The 21,854-nt window shown below is 37.7% G+C and overlaps 1 protein-coding gene and 1 long non-coding RNA gene across 6 annotated transcripts in view; both read left to right on the top strand.

Annotated features, from left to right (window-relative positions):
• Positions 1–15,275, top strand: part of LOC143650241 (uncharacterized) — a 28,265-nt gene extending 12,990 nt beyond the window's left edge. For both annotated transcript variants that reach the window (XR_013159451.1, XR_013159452.1), the window contains exons 2-3: positions 3,108–3,209; positions 10,120–15,275. This is a non-coding gene — a long non-coding RNA (uncharacterized LOC143650241). The remainder of the gene's footprint in view (positions 1–3,107; positions 3,210–10,119) is intronic.
• The window catches only part of PRKN (parkin RBR E3 ubiquitin protein ligase), a 1,515,422-nt gene that overhangs the window by 13,121 nt on the left and 1,480,447 nt on the right, over positions 1–21,854 (top strand). The gene's annotated exons all lie outside the window — the stretch shown is intronic.

Below are 21,854 nucleotides of genomic sequence, written 5' to 3'. Positions count from 1 at the left end.
TAAAAAATATTATGGTGATGAATACACAGCTGTGTGATGATATTGGGAACCATTGATTGTACACCATGTATAGAATGTATGTGTGTGAAGATTTATCAATAAAAGCATTTAAAAAAAATAGGTGGCAGAATTTGATTTATAAAAAAAGAAAAAGTTCTTTTTTTACTACAAAAAAGAACCAAGAATATAAATGTTGGACTCATCAAATATCTGAAAAAGCTAATAGGACCTGTGACATGGACCAAGCCTGCAACAGCTAAATTAAGTAGTTACAGTTTTGTGAGGATGCTGTGTATGCAGGCAAAATAATTATAGCAGCACGAAAGTTGTAATGAAAGTATGCTAAAACAGGGGGAAGCCCAAAGCAGAGTTAGCATTTCAGCTGGACCTTGCGAGCTGAGAGGTCTCCTGAGCTTGCAAGTAAGGAAAGTGCATTCTAGCCCAGTGACTGGAAAGGACGAAGGCAGGAAGGCTTGTGAACCTAAGGGTTATTAGCCAAGGAGGATTTGACTGAGGTTTAGCATCAGGAGCTTGGAGGAGGCTGTGATGAGAGATTGGAGTAGAAGGAGTTTGGGGCCAGCTCAGGGGGTGTTTTCCATGCCATTTGGAGAGTTTAGGTTTTATTTCATGAGTAACGAGGAACTACTTGGTGTTCAAGCTAGGAATGGGCAAGATCCGATTTATTTTTAGAAAGGTATCTTTGGCAGCAAAGTCATGTTAAATTTCACTCACTTACTTACGGCTAACGTAGAAATTATGATTGATAATCTAGTTTATTCAGGTGAAAAGAGAGCAGGATATCCTTAACAAATGGGCATTGTGTGTTGAATTCTAAGAATCAATCAAGTCAAGATTTTAAGACCTGTGGTATCAGGTTTCCTTGCAGACCTTAGACAGTGGCAGTACTTGTTGTGGCTGAAAGTGAGGCCTAAATTCAAATGAAAAAAATTAAAATTGATAGCAGCCAAATCAAACATTCTGAGTCTGTGGTACTGCTTGCTTCCTATTTAGCATCTTTAAGCTATTATGACATTTGGCTGTGCTTTGATATCATCAGAATAAGCAAACTGTTCAGAAGGTTTGTGTAATTCAGATTATTTTGACAGAACCATTTCCTGCTAAACTTTCAATAGACTAATTTCCTTTTGTGCCTATAACTTTTATCTATTTTGGCTTTGGAGTTGAACAGCAAAATCAGAATTTTCTGTTTTGCTTAAAATAGATTTCATACACTGTATTTTGTTTTGTTTTGTCTTTTTATGTCATGGGGAGTTAGTTTGGGGGCTTATGATTAGTATTGAATTATAAATTAAGGCACAGTAAAAGTATAAATTAAGGCACACAAATATTGTGAGACTTAATTGGTTTGGAAAAATTAGTTTGGATAACTAATTACATTGTGAAAAGTTTCATTTGGGAGAAAGACATCTACCTCTCCTTAATATCATTGGAAATAAAAAATATTGCATCTTTAACAGTGGCTGTTTCTAATCACAGAATGTATGTTTCTTCAAGAAATACAATGATTTCCTGACTCTCTAGTATATCTAACTATAACTTCCCTCTCAACTACTTGAAGTAGCTCAAATATACCTAGTTCTTAAATTTCAATGTCTTTTCATCTGCTATTTTCTCATCTGTATATTGGTCATGACTTTTGCTTTTAGTGGCAGGTATTAGAGATCCATTTTAACCTATCCAGAGCAACAATAACAAAAAGGAATCTTTTTCCTCATGTAACTGAATCCAAGTACAGGTATGACTTTAGGTGCATTTTGTTCCGGGGGCTCAGATAGTCTTATCTCCTTCTTTCTACTTTGCTTTCTTCCATTTGCCCCATTTCAGGAAAATTATCTCCTAATGGTGATGATGTCTGCCAGCAAGCTTCTCTTAGCAATCTCAGCTGAAAAAGAGTTTCTCTTTCTCTCTATAAAAGGTGTAGATGTTTAGTTCATTGGTAGTGACTGTTTTAGAAGTGAGTGTTTTGCCCAGTTGTTACAGCATGGGGAGCATGATGCACCTGCCTCTAGAGGTAAAGGTGCCACTGGCAGTGGGTCACAAGAAAAGTCAGGATGTTCTTTCCAGAAAGATCCTTTGCCACCCAGACCTGTGAATATTAGATAGCATCCAATCTTGTCTGTCTGATGGATGATCCTATCCCACCTTGGTGTGGTACATCCCTCTGTGTCCTCCAGGACACATCTCTTCGCTGAATACATCTTTCCAAGACCTAATCTCATCCCATTTTAAATTGGTATGTTTACTTACCTGCATCATTCTTGAGGGAAGAAATACTACTTCTACACAGTACGTTATTGTTGAATGAATAAAAGTATGAATGAAAAGAAAGGAGATGTTGTTGCCTCTTGTTTGCCTTCTTCAATCTCTGTCCCTGATGTTGAAGCTGAAGTACCAAAAAAAGAATGCAATCTCCAGGGTTCTTCGCTGGAGATACTGTTTGCATTTGTCTAGGGGGTGGGGGCCTCATCTCATTTACCTTTGTGGCCCCCAAGCACAGCATAATCCTAGAAAAGTTTGAAATGAAGGAAAGAAGTATTCAGTAGTTTGATTTGGGTAAACAGTAAGTATATTTTATAATTTTAATATTGTAGGAATTGAGTCATTAATTTTAGGAGAAAGATTTTAGTCTGTCATATACTCCTGTAAAAAAAATTCGAGCCAGCACAAAAATGATGCATTTTTTTTCTTTCTTTCTTTCTTTCCTGTCCTTTATTGTTTTTTCTCCTTGTTGCTTCGCTAATGATTGCTCTTAGAGGGAAACTATTAAATTATTTTAATTCTGTAACGATCTGGTGTTTTCAGGTGGTTACTACATATAAGATATTCTAAAGTGCATTTCACATGTTTGCTTTGTGTCTTTTCCACCTTTAACTTTTAACTTTATATGACAAATGTATTTTTGCTTCATCGTGTTCTGTACTTGTTTCCCTAATGTGGTTTTTCTCCATGGAATACTTTCAGTAGAAACATGTGCTCAAAGCTTCAAAGTATTTATAATATCACTAAAAGCTTCATAATCACATTACTGAAACAAAATGTTAAGAAAATTGATTTTCCTTGATCCAGTCATTTCAATTTAATTCTAGGCTACTGCATGATTGATTGAGGAAACATGACAGGACAAAGTCAAGAAGTATTTATAATGCCAAAAGCCCTGTGCAGAAAACTTCAAGGCAATTTAATTTGAGGTAGGAATGCATTTTAATTATTCGAATGCTGTTTTTTCTAATGGGAAAAGGAGATTTGGCATCATGCTTTTAGTGTTTGACCACTTCTAATATCATCCATGTAGTCTTCTGCCTTGAGTGCGCACATACCTCCTCCTTGGTCCTTGAAAGCCAACACCCTAACACAAAACCGTGCTTTTAATACCAAGTGCTAAAGTGTGATTTATTTTTTTTTTCAGAATGGTTCTGAAGATATTCTTTCATTTTATTTAAAGGATAGGCTTGAATTTTAAAGTTTTCTTTGAAAATGAGTAGTTTGTAATATTTTTATCTGTTGAAAGTAAGCAGATAGGCATCCAGCAGTGTTTTTGCATCGAATGCTTATTTCTGCCTCCATATAATTAAGTAACAGGCAACACTGACTTGTCAGGACATGCCAGCAGCATAACTTATCCATGAGGATACAAAGCATTATGAATAAACATATCTACCTTTTCCTCATTGCTCTCTTGGGGGAGGAGAAATGATCATCCATCAAATTCAAGTCTGTGGTGCTTCTGAAGCACCATTTATTTTTATTTTTAATGAATTATGGAGACAAGTGAATATGAAATTACTTTATGAAGCAATGTGAATTTTCCTGTTTTTAGCATAGTTTATTTTAATCATATACTTCACAAAGCAATAAATCTATAATATTTACTGATTCACATTTGATATCTACTCAGAAATATGGACATAACACTGAAGTAGTTTAATAATTGGCTTGTATAATTCTGCTTCTAAATTGTATTTCATCCTTTTTGTCTTAAGTCCTTTTTAGATTTTCTTTTAAACAGTGAGTATGTAATAGACTACAGATAAATCTTCTGCAGATGTGCCTTTTCAGTCTTGTTAAATTTCTGAAGGTAGATTTTGGATCCTAAATACTTTGCTTTTATAGGATTTTTGACAATGAAGAGTAAAATTAAAATATCTCACAATTATTTTTATTCCCTAAATCTGACATAATTTTCTTGTCTTCTTTCCCTTTTGATAAAGACCCGATTTTATAATTAATGGTGTTCTTCCTTCCCTATCTATGGCCATAATCCTGAAACACCACTTCTTCCAAACTATTCTATCACAATATCTCATATAGTTAATATTTATCCTCCACATTACACTGTAGTGAATTGGTAGTTATAGTGCCCCTTCATAGAGATTTTACTATGGGGAAAGTGGAGATAATAATATATAATTTGGAACTGAGGTGAAAAATCCTGCTTTTATGGGAAAGCCCAGGAAATTAGAAGATAGGGAAGTAATCCTAGTTTTAATATTCATGTGTTAATGGCTTCCTCTTGCTTACATTAAGGAATCTGGTATGAGTAGTTTCAACTTTAAGGCCTCCATGTAACTTCCTGTTTGAATAAATATGGGAATGGCTTTTCAAACTGTAATTATATCAGATGCTGTAGGGGTTCAAGCCAGAGATAGGTGTGTTGGTTCTAGGATTTGATTTTTACCCTACTACAAGGTAATGAATTATACTGTTACTGTATCATGGATCCTGGTAGAAGACCCCATACCCATTGGTTATAGATACAGAACTTCATTCTTTATAGCATAGGAATAAACATCATCATATTTACACCAGCTTCCTTTGCCCCCAAGTCTCACAGAGGTAATGTGGTATGGCTCAGATGAATGCGTTGTATGCAGTGGGTGTATCTGATGGCTGAGGAGCACTGAGTTTGGGGAATCCATCACTTTTACAACAGTCAGTAAGTAAGTAAGCCTGTTCTTTGTCCAGAGATGCTACCTAATTTCCTGAAGTATCAGATTCATAAACATCCTTGAGAAATGGCCTAGATGAATGAGTAGTCAGAGCATTATAGTCTTAATACCTGGCAAGACATGCAAGGAGTACAAGAGGGCCAAGGAAAACCATGTCTCCAAGCAACTTACAACAGTGTCTTACACCATCTTTGCTTCTGGGAAATTTTCACATGAGTACGTTACTCCATGGCCACTCTGATTAATTGGATAGACAGAGGCTTGAACCAAATCTATTTAATTTGCCTCATATAGCATTTAACTACAATCCCAAGAATCAGGTTAAGGCAAACCTTCAGTATTGGCTTCATTGATGCCCTTCCCCCTTTCCACCAGGATCCCTGAAAAACTGACTATGAACCTATCCCAGTAGGGGGACCGAGTAGGTCTGAATTAAAACAGTCTAAGTCTATTATCTAATATGACCCATGCAATAAAGTTTAGAATGGTTTGCTCATCTTTTAGCATCATTGCCAATAAAACAGGACTGTAGATGGTCCTGTAAATATCTCCAATAGAGAGACATTCTATGTCCCAATCTCTGGTACATAGAAATATAGCTCATGAAAGAGCACAGGTGACTGTGGTTCAGAATTTGTTGTTATACTTGATTTGAATCACCATTGCATTGGTATTTTAGGCTCCATAGATGGTATTGCTGATCAGTTTAAGCCTTGGTTACCATACATGGTATAGTCTTAGGTACTTGGGAGTCAGAAGAAGTGCACAAATTTGTATAAGTCAGAATGAACCATGGTTGTTGCCAGTCTGAGATTGTACAGGTGTGAGGGAGTGGTCCATGTTCTGGAACTGTTGTTGATGGAATCAGGCATGGTGGAACAGTTCAGGATAAGCCATGTCCACGTGACTTTTACTGTTTTTACAGCCCATGAATGGTGATGACATAGCCAGCAGTGGGTCAGTGGGTCAGACTGCCAACCACAACTTCTGCTTGACTCATGTGTATCATATGATTGTTTCCAGGCTGAGATGCTGGATATAGGGAACTAAAAAAGCATTAATCACATGCACTCCTATCTTCTAGGCTTTGAAGTATTTCCTCCCAAGTTAACAGGTTGTTGCCCTTCCTCTAGAGCTATTGAATTAGTATACCCCATCCCTGTAACTCTAACTCTATCTTTTCTCCAATTTTCCCCTACTCACTTCCCTACTCAATGCAAGTTGAACAAGAACATCTTTTCAAAATTTACAGAGACTCATTGTATCTACTGCTTTGACCTGGTTGGACCACTGGGAAAGAATTTGGTGAGCTGTATACGCATCCAAATAGACATTATCTTCATGATCTAGGACGATGTCATTCCAACAAAAATATCTTAAGTAGTTGAACCAAAATTAGGTTTGAATCTTCTAGGCCCCTTTTTGTTTGGTGTGCTGGCTTTAAAATGTTAATCATCCAGAAAAGTCATGTCTTTTAATCCTAAGCCAGTCTTCTGGGGCAGACCCCTTTTTGGTTGGGACCCTTTGATTTGTGGCCCCACCCATTCAAGATGGGTTTTAGTTTACTAGAGTCCTTATAAGAGCTCACAGAGAGAGTCAGAAACAAAACAGAGACTAGAAGCCTGTGCACCAACACTTGGAGATGCTGAGAAAGCTGTTAGAAACCAGAAGCCTAGAGAGAAGGCAGCAGACATCGCCATGTGCCTTCCCATGTGACAGAAAAACTCCAGGCTCGATTGGCCTTTCTTGAGTGAAGCATCCTCTTGTGGGTGCCTTAATTTGGACATTTTCATGGCCTTAAAGTTTTAACTTGTAACTTAGTAAATCCCCTTTATAAAAGCCAATCCATTTTTGGTATATTGCATTCTGGCAGCTTTAGCAAACAGAAACAGTTGGTTTGCCACTTGGTGGGTATACCAGTCATCCTGGTTGGGGTTCCTATTAGGGGAGTGAAAAATGTGTTATGTCTAGGAATGGTCAGGGAAGACTCTCAAATTTTCAAAATAGGTCTGTGTAACCACCTATGTTTTTTTGCCTCACGACCATGTAAGAAGTAGCCAAAGAAGATAAACCCTTTATGGAGGTGGTGTGTGGGGCAGGAGATGGTGAGTGAGGAAGAGTCAGAAATCTTTTTGAGTTGATTTTTTTAAGTCATTTTTTCTAATGATAATGACTGCAATTTGAAGATGGTCATATGATGTCATTCCAACATTTTGATTACTGGCCCATTGTTGGGTGTTTTTTGTGATGAAAGACATACTATTGTCAGATTAAAGGTGTTCTTGAAAGTGAAAATGTGACACAGTTTAGTTTCAGGAGGCACACTCGTGTGGCCAGAGTCAACTGATTGGACTAGAACAGTGCCACAGTAACCAGAGGAAGTGTTAACAGTGGTGTAGCATCAGAATTAGACCAAAGGAGGGGTCAGAGATATGATATAGTCAGTTTTCTAGGAGCAAGCCAGGAAAATATGTCCTCCTTCATCAAAAGGCTAACGGGCTAACTTTTGGCAGAAGACATGTGTCTGATATGCAGTGGTAGCTTCTGCATCAGAAATACACAATTCTTCATTCTGTGCCCTGTCCATGATGGGTAGGAGTGTTGCCATGTCCGGTATCATGATGGGTCCTCGTGGTGATGGCAGTGATCTGGTCAGTTCAGGCTTAACCTTTGGCCATTTTCTCCCATCATCCATCATCCAGTCTCTGCTTAAATGGTCAGTGCAAGCTTGACTGTGGGCCCTTACCATTAACATCTACATGAGTGACCCAGACTACTTGATTAGCAGCCATGATTTGTTTTCATGGTTACAGCCCTAAAGAGAGCTGCTTTTAATCTGCTATTCTCTAGTCTTTGTAATAACACAACAGTCTGAAAATATAATGTGGCTGGTCCTTTGTATTATTTAAAATGAGTGTGCCAGCTTTCAGTTCAGACCATTTTGCTAACTAGTCCTGAACACAGTCTTCCAGAATTGTTATTGGGGCTAGGTGGTTGTGCTGCCCAGAGGACACCATCAATGAAGCAGGCCCAGTTATTAAAGGGAAACATGTCAAGAGTCCTACTGAGCCAACAGTTTTGTTTCAGGTGGCAGAGTGGGCTATATAATTTCCCTGAAAGAAGTAGCTGCCATTTTTTTCATATAAAACTGAGATTATGATAGGGCCAGACCAATTTTACTCTTGAATATGCCATTTCCATTTGGCCAACAAGGTCTTTCAGCCATTCCCATCTCATTAGACATTGAATCTGAATTAACCCACACAAAAATGTGGATGCCAGGCATTCATTTTCCACAAGACCTTACTAGTGGGTTAATAGCTACTTTTTAAAAAAAGGTTGTACTTTATGGTTCCATGAAGAAGGTAACATTGTTGTCCTGGGAAATGACCTCTCAACAGTTAGTAGTTTTGAGCAGGAGAATCTCTTCAGATACCTAGGGTTCTAGGAAGTACAAACAAGTAACACATCATTTTTCATTTTTCAGTCAAATATGGAAGCCACAGCAGCAGCACATTGAATAAGGTCAAAGGGTCCCTCCCACAAAGTCATTTAGCTTCTCTTTCCCACTAAGAGACACCAGACTTCATCAGTTGAGTTTGGCCACCCCTTTTCTCTATGGGACCAGATAAGATGGTAACTTGGGTGCCTGTATCCAACAGAGCCATAAAAATTTGAGTTCTTTCCCCATTGTACCAGGACAGATGTGTGTGACCTTTGGTCTTCCTAGGGAACAGGCAACTGAGGCAGAGTAGAGGGCAAGGGAAGGGATCTAGTAGTGGGGAGGGAAAGTGGGACTCCATGTTATGATCTAAGAGAGGTATGTTTACTTTTGATTTCAAGTGGCTCACCACTTGAGGCCCAACTAAATGAACTGCTAATGTTTATAGTGTACCCAAAGACTGTTATTAGGCAGCAAGGCCATCATTGCTGACAGCATTGTTTCAGCTTGGGGGCCTTCTGGGCTTAACACCCACACCCACACCCACATTGCCTTTCTGCTGGGCTGCCCCACTGTCATGATAATATTTCTTCCTCCTCCCACCGTGAGGAGAGTGAAGTCAGTAACACAGGTACCATGTGTACAACTTGTTTCAATCCTATCTCTCTCTTCTTACATCATTAACAGACGTGACAGTGGGGATACTCATTCATCTTACCCTCCACTGTCCACCACTTGGGTGAGAACATTCATTCCAGATCCCAGGGAGTCTTTTCGTATCCTGAACCTGATCTGTGGACAGTTTTTCTTTCTCTTCCAGAAAGCTGTATTTCTGTTGGCATCCCTTCCTTTTTGCCAAAACTGTCAGATCTTGGATTTGATTTTACTCTACTTACAAGCTAATAATTTATTCTTTTACTGTTTATTGGATAAAGAAGATATGAGACTTCTGGTTCAAAGACAAAGAATTTTAGTACCCATTGCATAACAAAAAGCACAAGCTTCATTATATTGGTATCAGTTACCTTTCCCCAAACCCCACAGCCCAGATGGAGATGATGTGTGTGGTGAGATTCCACTGCGACTGTGGAACTCTGGGCTCGGGCAATTCACTTCTTTGATAACAAGAAGATAGCAAACCAGGGGAAGAGATTGCCTTATCCCTCAGGGTTAACATCTGCAGAAACAATCCTAAGAAATGGCCCAGGTAAAAAAAGTGATCAAGCTTACTTACAAGCTTACTTACAAGTCGTGATATACCTAATATCTTTGAAGTGGGTAAGGTCTCAGACTGCTCTCCCAACAAGGAGCTATTCTTTTTATCTTCCCCTGGTGTGTGTATCAGGGTGGATAGGCAGTGTCATTTCCAAAGCCAACAACTATTGGCTGTTGGATTTTTTATTTTTGGCCTTTGGGTTAGTGGAATAATAGTTATCTTGAAAGTGAGAGCAAATTATGAATGTAAAAGAGAAAGATGACAATTTCATGTTTCATTTCTGTTTAGAATCAGTGTCACTAAAAGTCCTTTTTGATATTTTTTTAAGGGAATCTTTTCTCTTAAAACTCATTTGTAACTTGTTAAACATGTAAAATAGTCTTGCTGTTGTATTCGCTTTTCTGTTGTACATGGGGAAATTTTATCTCATATTAACTTCATGAATTATACTTATAATAAATATATGACTTCCACTTTTATTATCTTTCTTGCAGACTCCTCTCAGCTTATTTTCTGGCCCTAATTGGAGCATAAAATCGTGCACTTCTAGCATAGATGTGTTTCTCATATTTGTTTTCAAATATTCTTCGCATCAACATTTATTCAGTTTTCTGGGGGGCGCAGTTAGATTGAAGTCCCAGGAGTATAAAAAGTTAAGTATAGTAACAATTATTCTTCTTAGACTTTCTGAATGTTTTAAAATACAGTTTGCTTTTGTGTTTGTCTAATCTGAGCCCTGAACTAAATTTTGAAAATTAAATTGAAGATTTTTGTGTGCTTTTTTTCTCCTTCAGAAAATAAATGTAATGTGAAAAATAATGATCTTGTGTCTTTAATATTGCAAAAAAATAGAATACTTGTGAAAGTCTCAAAATCAATAAAAAGATAACCAGGCAACCATTTGTATCTTAATCTTTGGTGTTGGATAATCCTTCTAAAAATGTATGTCCTCTCTCCTGTGTTGGTATATACAGTAGACAGGACATAAGTGTTTATTTCTTTGTTCAGAAAATATTTCTGATTATTTTAGAATCATCAGTTCCTATTGAATAGCATTTTAAGTGTAAAAAGAAAAGTAGGTGATTAACTTGGATACCTAGTAATCCCATAATTTAATTTCTACTTTTTGTTCAATAAGTAATATATATATAGCATATCTTAAAATTGAGGTTGCTTGATGTCTTTTTCACAATATATGCATATAAGGATTATCTTGATTTTGGCCCTATGGTCAGTATTTTCAGGTTGATGAGGAAAACCCTGCCTTCTTGTTAGGAAGCTTCATTTATATCTATCAGAACCTTAACTCAGAATTTAATGAACTTTCCTATATTTACACCACTGCTGTTTTCCTTAAAGAATTAGGAAGAAAAATCTCTTTGGAATTCTTGATCCAAGATTAAAGTTATCTGTAATATTTTACCCTTTTTCTGGGATAGCAAAATAAAAGAGAATTTTGTTTGCTAACATCTAAATTCCATCAAGTAAGACAGTGGATTAATGTAACATTTAGTTCTTTTGTTTTAGTTTGCTGATGCTGCCGGAATGCATACCAGAAATGAATGGCTTTTATAAAGAGGATTTATTAAATCACAAGTTTACAGTTCTAAGGCCTTAAAAATGTCCAAACTAAGGCATCCAGAAGAAGATACCTTGACTATGAAGAAAGGCCGAATGGTGTGTAGGATTTCTCTGTCAGCTGGGAAGGCATATCGCTGGTGTGTGAGGTCCTTGCTCCCGATTTATTGCTTTGTGGCTTCAGATTCTAGTGGCTTCCTTTCTAAGCATCTGTGGGCCCTTACTTAGCTTCTCTGGGGCAAAACTTAGATTCTCGCTTGCTTAGCATCTCATGGGAAGGCTCATGGAAACATCTGCTGGGCTCCTCTTCTAGTTTCTGGTTTCACATGGCTCTCGCAGATCTTGTGGGTCCTTTTGACATTTTCTTCTACATCTCCAAACGTCTGTGTCTGGACTTTCTCCAAAATGTCACCCATTTTAAAGGACTCCAGTAAACTAATCAAAACCCGCTTTGAATGGGTGGTGCCATGCCTCTGTGAAAGTAATCAAATCAAAAGGTTTCAAAAAATTTGTTGTGTCACTTCTTTATGGAAACAACCTAATCAAAATGGTCCACCCAGAGGTTAGGTTTGCCCCCACAAGATTGGATTAGGATTAAAAGAACATGGCTTTTCTGGGGTACATAACAGCTTCAAACCATCACAGATGTCCTTAAGAATTCTTTTGTCATATACATATATATAATGGATTCCCTGTAGATTTTACAAAAAAAAATCTATAAAAATAATACCTAATGTTTATTAAGTTCTTATGTGTTATGCTCTAAGTGCTATACCTGCATTATGTCATTAAATCTTCACAGCCCTCTTGAGAAACTTTTTTATTCTCATTGCCGTCTAGGAGGAAATGAGGGTCAAAGAGGTGCAATAACTTATTCAAGGTTATAGTGAGTAACTAACTGATGGAGGGAGGATATGAGCCCATGTTGTCTGCTTTCAGAGTTTATGCACTTAAACAACACTGCAGTCTGAGATTTTGTGTTGTGCTTTCTTTTATTTAGTCAATTTCCTTACCTTGACTCTTATTTCTTTCCTAATGGAGCACTCCTCGGCCCCTGCCTCCTGAAACAGTTTAGAGGCTAAAATAGCAGATGAAGCTAAAAAGTTTCTTTAACTTATAACAATTTCCTCCAGAATTATCTTGTTGAAAGTAAATAGCCCATCTGGCTTACTCTTTTCACAGAGCAAAGCTCCTAAGTGAGCTTTGTGACTGATGCTGGCTGAATTCCATGCAGTGTGGCTGTTGGCCCTAAGCAAGATGAGCACAATCTGTTTCTTCTATTTCTAATAAAGGGAAAGAGTTCCTTCATTTGCCTCTTTAATTCATTGCTTGAATTTTATGTTCTCCTTTCTCACAATGGCAGCTTTCCTGCTGTGGTCTTTTTTTTTTTTTTTTTTTAACAGGTAAAATTGAAACTACCTAATAAACACATCTGGGTACAAGGACACTGCTATAATAACATTAAACTTATGTTTTAAAACCATAGCATAAAGTTGTTAGTTGTGTGACTTCCATTGATTAGCAGGAGCTAGAGGGGATGATTGAGAAAGCTGTGTTCCTGCTGTCCCATTCTGTACCTGTTCTGTGAATAAATAGAAGTGTTTAGTGTTCTGCTCTAGAATCCGCGGGAGTCAAACACCTAAACTCTGCACAACCTGAGAGTTTACCACTAAGTACCTTAATTTAGCTCTGAGTTTACTTCTAAGAAACAGCAGGAAGTATCCCTCTAGTCCTGATAATTACCTTCCTACAGGGCTTACGGAAGGTTACAGAATAGTGGCTTAAAAATTGAACCTGAATTTTCCCTGGCCAAGAAAATAGTTTGATTCTTTCTGTGTTGTAGAGCAGATAAAAATCTAAATTTCATAAGCTATTAAATGTATTCTTTTTTTATGCCAAAAAACACCAAACACAAACATTTATACCTTTTGATCATTCCGTTCTACATATATAATCAGTAATTTACAATATCATCACATAGTTACATATAAGCTATTAAATGTATTCTTAATGTAGTTAGAGTCAGGTGTCAACTTGGCCAGGTGAAGGTGCCTAATTCTATTGCTGTGGACATGAGCCAATGGCATGTGATCCTCATCTGTTGCTGATTACATCTGCAGTTGGCTAGGAGGTGTGCCTGCTGCAATGAATGATACTTGATTTAATTGGCTGGTGCTTAAATGAGAGAGCTCAACATAGCACAGCCCAAGCAGCTCAGCAAACCTCATCTTAGCACTCACAGCTCAGCCCAGGCCTTTGGTGATGCAGAAAGGAATCACCCTGGGGAAAGTTGTTGGAACCCAAGGTCTGGAGAGAAGGCTAGCAGAGATTGCCTTTCCATGTAAGAAAGAACCTCAGTTGAAAGTTAGCTGCCTTTCTTCTGAAGAACTATAAGTTAACTAAATAAATCCCCTTTTATTGAAAGCCAGTCTGTCTCTGGTGTGTTGCATTCCGGCAGCTAGCAAACTAGAACACTTCATTTCTAATTTTCTCTTGGAACCAGATGTCTGGAGGTGGATATAGAGTTTTTGATGATGTATTTCTGTGAAGGACCACTGCATGCCATACCTCCTTACTTTCAGGGAATAGTTAAAAGAAGTCAGTGCCTTACCTCATAGAGCCCTGATACTGCTCTCAAAAACGTCAGTTCAAAGATAGAGAATATTGAGATTTCATGCTCGGTGATGTATCTTCTGAATGAAGTACTACTAGGTCCTACTGGATTGAGGGCACTTCTGATCAGGAGAGCAGGGTGTCAGACCCAGAATATTTGCCTTAAACGTACATAAAATCATGAATGAAAAACATAAACGATGTTGTAATGTAGCTGTTTCTGAAAAGGTATTTCCCTAAGGGAACATGAAGGACTCTTCAAGGATAAGCTTGAAGGGTGAGGAGGGGAGGGAGCAGCCCAAGAAGGGACCTGGCTCCTCAGTTCCCCCCCCATAAGCCTGACTACAGACACCTCCGTCGTTAATATGTTGGGCCAGCAAACAGGATACAGTGTGAAGGGTTGCCGGTATATAAATATATATATATATATATATAGATAGATAGATATTTTTTAAGTTGGAAAGCACAATATTCTAGTAGTTGTTACTAGAATTCTTATTTTAACTTTTTTTTGCTAAAGATAGCAAGTTTTAAAAACAACAAAGAGCTATTACTTACAAAGTACTATGTAAATTACATTTTTACCTTTGAAGTTATACATTTCTCAATGTTTTATATTTCAATATAAATCTCTACACACTTGGAAAGTGCAATAAAATTGTTTGATTTAGTTTAAAACTAATTAATAAGGGGACTGTTTTTCTTGGAGATGTTTGCAATATAAAAAAATGTGAAGCCTTTTTATTTTACAATTGAAATATGACCATCTTTGAATATCTGTTGTTTGCCCATTCATATAGAATAATTTAATATTCTTCAGAAAATAGCTATCATCACCCCTTATTTGCAGATGAAAAAATTGGGGCTTTTTTTTTCCTATTTAGAATGCATTTTAATTCATTCACAAATATTTATAAAATATTATAACATTGACTAAAATTGCTCAACTGCTTATGCTTTAAGAAGTCATGTTTGGAAATCATTATGCATTTTTTCTAGAAACACTTTAAGGTGTCAATTTAGCAAAATAATCCAGTTAATGTTGATGCATACTGTAAATATGGCTAATAACTCTAGAATGGACTGAAGCATTCGTGTATCTAATTATTTTATAGGAAGCCTAAGACAAAAGAGTGAAACAGAGAATTTGGTTGGCAGCAATCTAGTTTCATTCCTGATGCCACATCTTCTAGGAAGTTTGTGGGTAAGAGTGACATGGATATAGGTCCATGTGATCAGGATGTCTTTGTTCCCTGAAGGAATGTGATGATAGTTAAGGTAGTTTGTTTCTCCAGAAGACTGCCCTCCAGGGTGGACATTCTAGACACAACTACCTTGTAGTCCCCCATACCAAAATTCATCCCCTTTTGCCCAGAGGCAAAGTTCTATTTTTTGGGTTGTTCTGAGAACTCAGGCTTTCTTGACCCTAACACTGTACTCTCACCATTTTTACCCTAAATCAGCTTTTCTTTTCTTTCTTTTTTTTTTTTTTTTTTAACGTGGGCAGGCACCAGGAATCGAACCCAGGTCTCCGGCATGGCGGGTAAGAATTCTGCCTGCTGAGCCACCATGGCACACCCAAGAATCAACTTTTAAGAAGCTCTTCATTTCTCCCTTCTGATGCTAAAAAGAGAGTCCCAGGTCAAGGATATGTCAGTGTCCCAATTCATCCATCTCCAGCCCCTGCTAGTCTCTTATATGGATGTTTCATTTCAAAGCAAACTCCCCATCTTCCTCACACTGTCTGTGACTCCCAAGGGAGAAAGTCCACATCGGTATTTTGCAACCTGTAGTCCCCGCATCTAGGACAGTGGCTGGCACTCAAATGTATTAAATGAATGAAGGAATGCCTGAGCACAGTCTAAAACATTTCCATTTTACTCACAGCTGAAATAGTTTTCAATCTTATAAAGAAAACCTAAATGGAAAGCTATTTACAAACCATGATGTGTGGACTTTGCATTCCAGCTGTCTTGTTTCTAACTAGGCTCTACCATTACCATCTCTTGACTGAGAGGAAGTCCTCTTTAAGCATCGAGTGCCTCATCTGCAGAATAGTGTTATCAAATTCTTAGGAGATCATACAGATCAAACACAAAAGTTCTTGCGCTGACACATCCTTAAGTTGGGCAGTTGTCCCATGTGAAAGACCTGGAAAACTAAAATGTCACTTAACAGTCAGTCTATATTACACTTCATCTGAAGAGCTATGCTGCTGTGAATGTGTTAATTTTTCTCTATTCCAGTCATTTAGAAATATAAATCTGTTGGTTTTACCTACTGGATTTAAAACATAAACTTGAACAAGATATATATGTAATTTGACATAAATTAGAAAAAAAGATTAATATAAAATTTTAAAGGTGAACATAGTAAAGATAGTTTTAAAGTTTTTTACATGTATTGAAAGTTTTTAATAAAAAATGGAAATTTCGTTGTTTTGTAGTTGTCTTTCTTTGAAGTTTTCAGGTATATTTTTGACTTACTTTTTAAATCCCAAAACGTAATTTTTATTTTTTTTTTTTAAGTAATTAGGAGTCTAATGCTAGAATTTATTTTGATGTAGCTTTAGGGAAAGGCTGACTATTTCTTACTAGACAAATAAAATGTAAAAAAGGATTTTCATAGTAATCCAATACCTACAATACTATTGAAACCCTCAGTATCATCTTAAGCAAATATTTCAAGTATTTTGTGAAAGTTGGTTCATTTAATTTTTAACTAAATAATTTTAAAACTTGTCTTTTGGTGTGCCTCCATGGTTAATCAATTCCCTTATATATCAATCAACAATGCACATATAATAAAGCCTTTCTTTAACACTGATTCATTAGGAAAGCTCATTTAAGGAGTTAAACATCTCTCACTTGTCAACACTGAGATAATTATACACTATTAATTCTCATGTCATTTCAAAAAGTGCTATTTTAAAACTATTCATTTCATCAATCCTGGGAACTAGGATAAGGTAGACAGCCTGCTGTAAACCAATTTAAGATGTGATTACATTGCTTTATTCCTGCCATACACGAATCAGAAACTTGATTTAATGTGAATACAGCTTTTGAAATTTCTTACTTCATTTTGGGAGAAGAATGTGATTAGGCAACCTTGAGAGGACAAAAGAGTTGGTGTAGAAGAAAGAGGCTTTAATTTATTCTGCCATTTGCAGGATCAAGGTGGTAGGTGGGGCTAACTGAGTTAGAAGATCTGGAAATACTAGCTTTCTAGAATTTGAATCAGAACTGTAAATTTCTTTACAATGACCTAGAATCAGGACTGTAAGTTTCTTTACAATGACCATCTTTGGAGGAACTAGCAGTATGAATTTTTCAAAATAGAGGATTTTTGTTGCTTTTGATTTTAAAGGACCAAATTTAAATAAACCAGAGAATCAGTATTTCATGGCAGGTATTTAAAACATTGATTTCTACATCCTGTCAAGTTTGTAGTACTTCAAGTTCATTAGTACACAGACTTCACATCAATGTTAATGTATGCAATTTTGGTTCTTTAAGCTATTTTTACTAATTTATCACCCTTCTACAACAATTGTCAGAGGCAATTGTCAACTCTTATTTTGAAGACATCAGTTAACAGGAGATTCCTAGTTTTTAGAATGACATACTAATGTGGTTTGATTTTTAAATACTTTTTAAATTAGAAGATACATGAAAACTATTCTCCAAACATACTAATGTGCTTTGCTTCTCTTGTTTTAATTTTGTGGTGTGTGTATGTGTGTATGCACACATGTCTAGAAACGAAGCAAGAGCTTTTAAAAAGTTTTAATTTGGCTAACTCGAAAGGTCAGTGACTTTGTTATAACTAACACGTTAAAGGTTGAGTCTAGTTGTGCATTGACTTAAAAAAAAAGACACTCTTACTTGTTTATCCCTGATTTCTCAGGGCTTTGTCACATTGTTTTGAGTCCTGGGTATGCTGGACATTTGTATATGTGGATTGTTTTTGTCACATTTAAAAATGATTAATATTTGAGGTAGGATGCTATTTGTAATAGAGCTAATTCAAGTACTGACTGACCCTTTGAGTCCATTTTTTTTTTGGAATACTCCTCAAACTAAATAATTACTTATAAGTTACTTAAAACTCTCATTTGTGATTCCACCAAGATTCTGATAAAAGACCACTTCTATTCTTAATTCTTGCCCTCTTGTGCAACAGTTAAGTAGATATTTTAATAAGGTCTTTGATGGAAGCCCCATTTAAGCATTACTTTTCAAGCTAAAACAATAGCTGTTTTATTGTTCATTACGATTATGATCATATTGAATTTTGGTTTTCTCACTGGCCAGAAAGAAGAATCCTGTTTTTTAAGGTTAACGTCATCTGGTATCTCTAAATTATTATTAGTCCTAGTATTTTAATTGTCAGCATCGTAGATTCCTTTTTTCATTCGGTTTTGTTTATCTCTGAGGCAGTCCATAAGCCCTGTCTTTACAAATCAAAAGAATTTTAGACACAGATCCTGCTATTTAGGAGCATATGCTTTACTTGGGGAGACGAGAAGCATGCAATAAAGTAATTATTAGCCATGCACATCATGAGGCATTCAGCAAAGGAAAATCCAGTGGACACTGAAATGCTTGTCTACTCATAAAAGAGATGAGTCTTAAATTGGACCTTGAAGGATATATAACATTTTTGTTTTAATTGAGACGAATGTAAAGCATGGAATCTATAGCAAGGATGTGTGATTGGTGGATGCATATGATGTTGAAGGATGATTAGGAAATGGAATCTGAAGTAAAGATTCATAGCGGTATCAAATTTGGGTTTCAGGAAGACCAGCCAGAAATCAGGAAGAGATGATTTTAATATTGTTTAATATCTACTGTTTGCTGGGTGTTTTAATTGAAATATGTCCTTTAATTCTCAGTATAATTTTGTGGTTTGATGTTATGATCCCAATTTTGTAATCAAGGAAGCTGAATCTTAGAATCTTTATCAAGGCCACCAAACTAGGATGTGAGTGGAGTTGGCATGTGAATGTTCAAGCGTTTGTGCCGTCAAAATCTCTGCTAGTTCACAAATCTGCATTTGTGCAGATTCAACATGCTCAAAACCCAACTCCTCAATTCTTTCTTCCCAAACAAGCGTTTTTCTCAATTTTGTTTTTACTAATGACTTAGTTATCCTCCTAGTCACTCAAAATTAAGACATTGGAGTTATTATTTTACTCTTAAGATTAACTTTTGTTTCATCTATGACATTTAAATGAAAAAACATAAGAAATGGACAGCAAATAGATCATACATTAAAATCCTTGTTCTTAATTATCTATTACTATGGTAAACCTAACTTCTTGGTGATCTCCAGTGTACTACGTATGCTAATCATATTCCACAATTTGCTAGATGTTATCTATAGAGGGTTTCAATATAGCATGTAGAAGGAGTCCATTCTGTTCTCTAATCTTGATCGTGTGCCATAATTTGGTAGGTGTTTTGGCACACATTTTTATCCATAATTTAGTCTTTGATTATACATCGCTTTGTATCATTTTTTTCTTCATATTAGTTTTTTCCCTCCCCAATAAGATTATCAATTTTTTTTTAGAATGCTACTCAAACTAAGTAATTGCTTTTAAATTATTTAGAACTCTCATTTGTGATTCTACCAAGATTCTGATAAAGGATCCCTTTCCATTCTTAATTCTTGTCTTCTTGTGCAGCGTTAAATAGGTATTTTAATAAGGTCTTTGATGGAAGTCCCTTATAGTATCTCATTTAAGCATTGCTTTTCAAGCCAAAACAGTAGCTATTTTCTTGTTCATTGTGGTTATAATCATGTTGGATTTTGGTTTTCTTATCAATTGGCCAGAAAGAAGAATTACGTGATAATTTCATATGCTTCCTCAATATTCTCTCTACACTTGTCTCATCACTATGAGTTTAGGTACCTAATGGTATGTATCTGCTGAATTAAATTACCAAAAATGATCTGAAAAATATTGACATGATATGACACATAAACCCTTGTTTTCATTCCAGTGGGTATATATATATATATATATATATATAGCCAGTGCCAACTGTCACCTAATCCAAGAGCCGTTCATGATATTAATTTGACAGTATTTGCAAAAATGGTTAACAAAACCCTTTTAAATGGACTATTGCCAAACAATTAGGACCATGAAGCCCTCTTCAAAAATGTTGAAGTACTGTTGTTTCTGTAAACTCTATCACTGGGTCTCATTTTATGAGTAGCACTCTGATCAAGAAGCCATTTATAGTTATAGTTTAGAGTCTAGCATCTCCTTGGGGCCCTAGTTAAGAGAAAATTAGAAGGGTTTCTGCTTCCAAGTATGAGGGACTAAGAACATAATGGAATCCCTTCTACTACCCCAAAAGAAAGCAGCTATAAAACCTGAACATAATACAAAAAGAAATTGCCCAAGGTACTGAGAGTAGAGCGTTCAAGCAGAAATACTCTGGTGGGATGTGCACTCTTGCTTGGAGGTAGGGAATGCTAATAAAAGTAAGTTTGCGGTGCGGTGCGGTGCCCACGCCCCACAGCAGCCGGCCCGCCCACCCTCCTCTCCCCTCTTTGTCCGCCGGCCCAGCGCGCGGCGCCCACGCCCCGCAGCAGCCGGCCTGCCCGCCCTCCTCTCCCTTCTTCCCCCTCCTGCTCCGGCGGCTCTCCAACCACCACCGTGCCCTCTTCCGCCTTCACCGGCTCCTCTGCCACCGGCCTCGACAGCCTTGCCACCCTCACCTTTCCTCCTCCAGAACAGCTACTGGGGGAGTGGAGTCAATACAGAGCAGCTCCCGGAGCCACGATGGAGATCAAAGGGACGGCGTACCCCATCCTGGAACGGCTGACTGTCTGGGAGAACCAGCTCCAGTGAGATCACCGAGGGGTGCGGGCTTTCCCGGGCGGAACAGCAAGCAGCCGGAGTCCCTCCCTTCCTCCTTCCCAGGCCAGCTGGCAGAATTGGGCAGGCGGTCCCCGTGGACCGCGGCGGCTGGCGCCCCCACCACGCAAGGTCCCTCGGACCAACTGAGAGAGTTGGGTCAGAAATCCCCAGACTGCGGAGAACGGTGACTGGGGGGTCCCTTCCAAACACGTGACTCCCCGGTCCGGCTGGGAACGGTGCACTCTCCCGGGCTGCGATAGCTGGTGCACTCCCACCATGGTTGGCGCCCCGGGCCAACTAGGAAATTCAGTCGGGCGCTCTCCCGTGCTGCGGCGGCCGGCAACCCTCCCCGCGTTCGGACCCCCGGGCCGGCTGGCACTCTTCCAAGACGCTTCGGCTGCCGAACCTCCCCTACGGCGAGAGTTTTCCAAAGTTAAAGGACCCACAGCAACTTTCACTGGTGGAACCTGTAGACAAACGTGTGCCATGAGCGCCACCTACTGGGCAGGATAAGAAAAACAGAACCCAGAGATTCCACAGAAAAATCTTTCAACCTGTGGGGTCCAACACCCAGGGAAATCTGACTAAATGCCCAGACGCCAGCAGAAGATAACGGATCACGCTCATAAAATTGAAAATATGGCCCAGTTAAAGGAACAAACCAATAGTTCAAATGAGATACAGGAGCTGAAACAACTAATGCTGAATATACAAACAGAAATGGAAAACCTCTTCAAAAACGAAATTGATAAATTGAGGGAGGACATGAAGAAGACATGGGCTGATCAAAAAGAAGAAATAGAAAAACTGAAAAAACAAATCACAGAGCTTATGGAAGTGAAGGATAAAGTAGAAAAGATGGAAAAAACAATGGATACCTACAATGATAGATTTAAAGAGACAGAAGATAGAATTAGTGATTTGGAGGATGGAACATCTGAATTCCAAAAAGAAACAGAAACTATAGGGAAAAGAATGGAAAAATTTGAACAGGGTATCAGGGAACTCAAGGATAATGTGAACCGCACAAATATACGTGTTGTGGGTGTCCCAGAAGGAGAAGAGAAGGGAAAAGGAGGAGCAAAACTAATGGAAGAAATTATCACTGAAAATTTCCCAACTCTTATGAAAGACCTAAAATTACAGATCCAAGAA

Source organism: Tamandua tetradactyla, chromosome 11 (assembly GCF_023851605.1).
Source record: "Tamandua tetradactyla isolate mTamTet1 chromosome 11, mTamTet1.pri, whole genome shotgun sequence".
In the NCBI taxonomy this organism is placed as follows: Eukaryota; Metazoa; Chordata; class Mammalia; order Pilosa; family Myrmecophagidae; genus Tamandua; species Tamandua tetradactyla.
The sequence above is the reverse complement of the archived record's forward strand: the minus strand, read 5'-3'. Positions and strand labels throughout refer to the sequence as shown.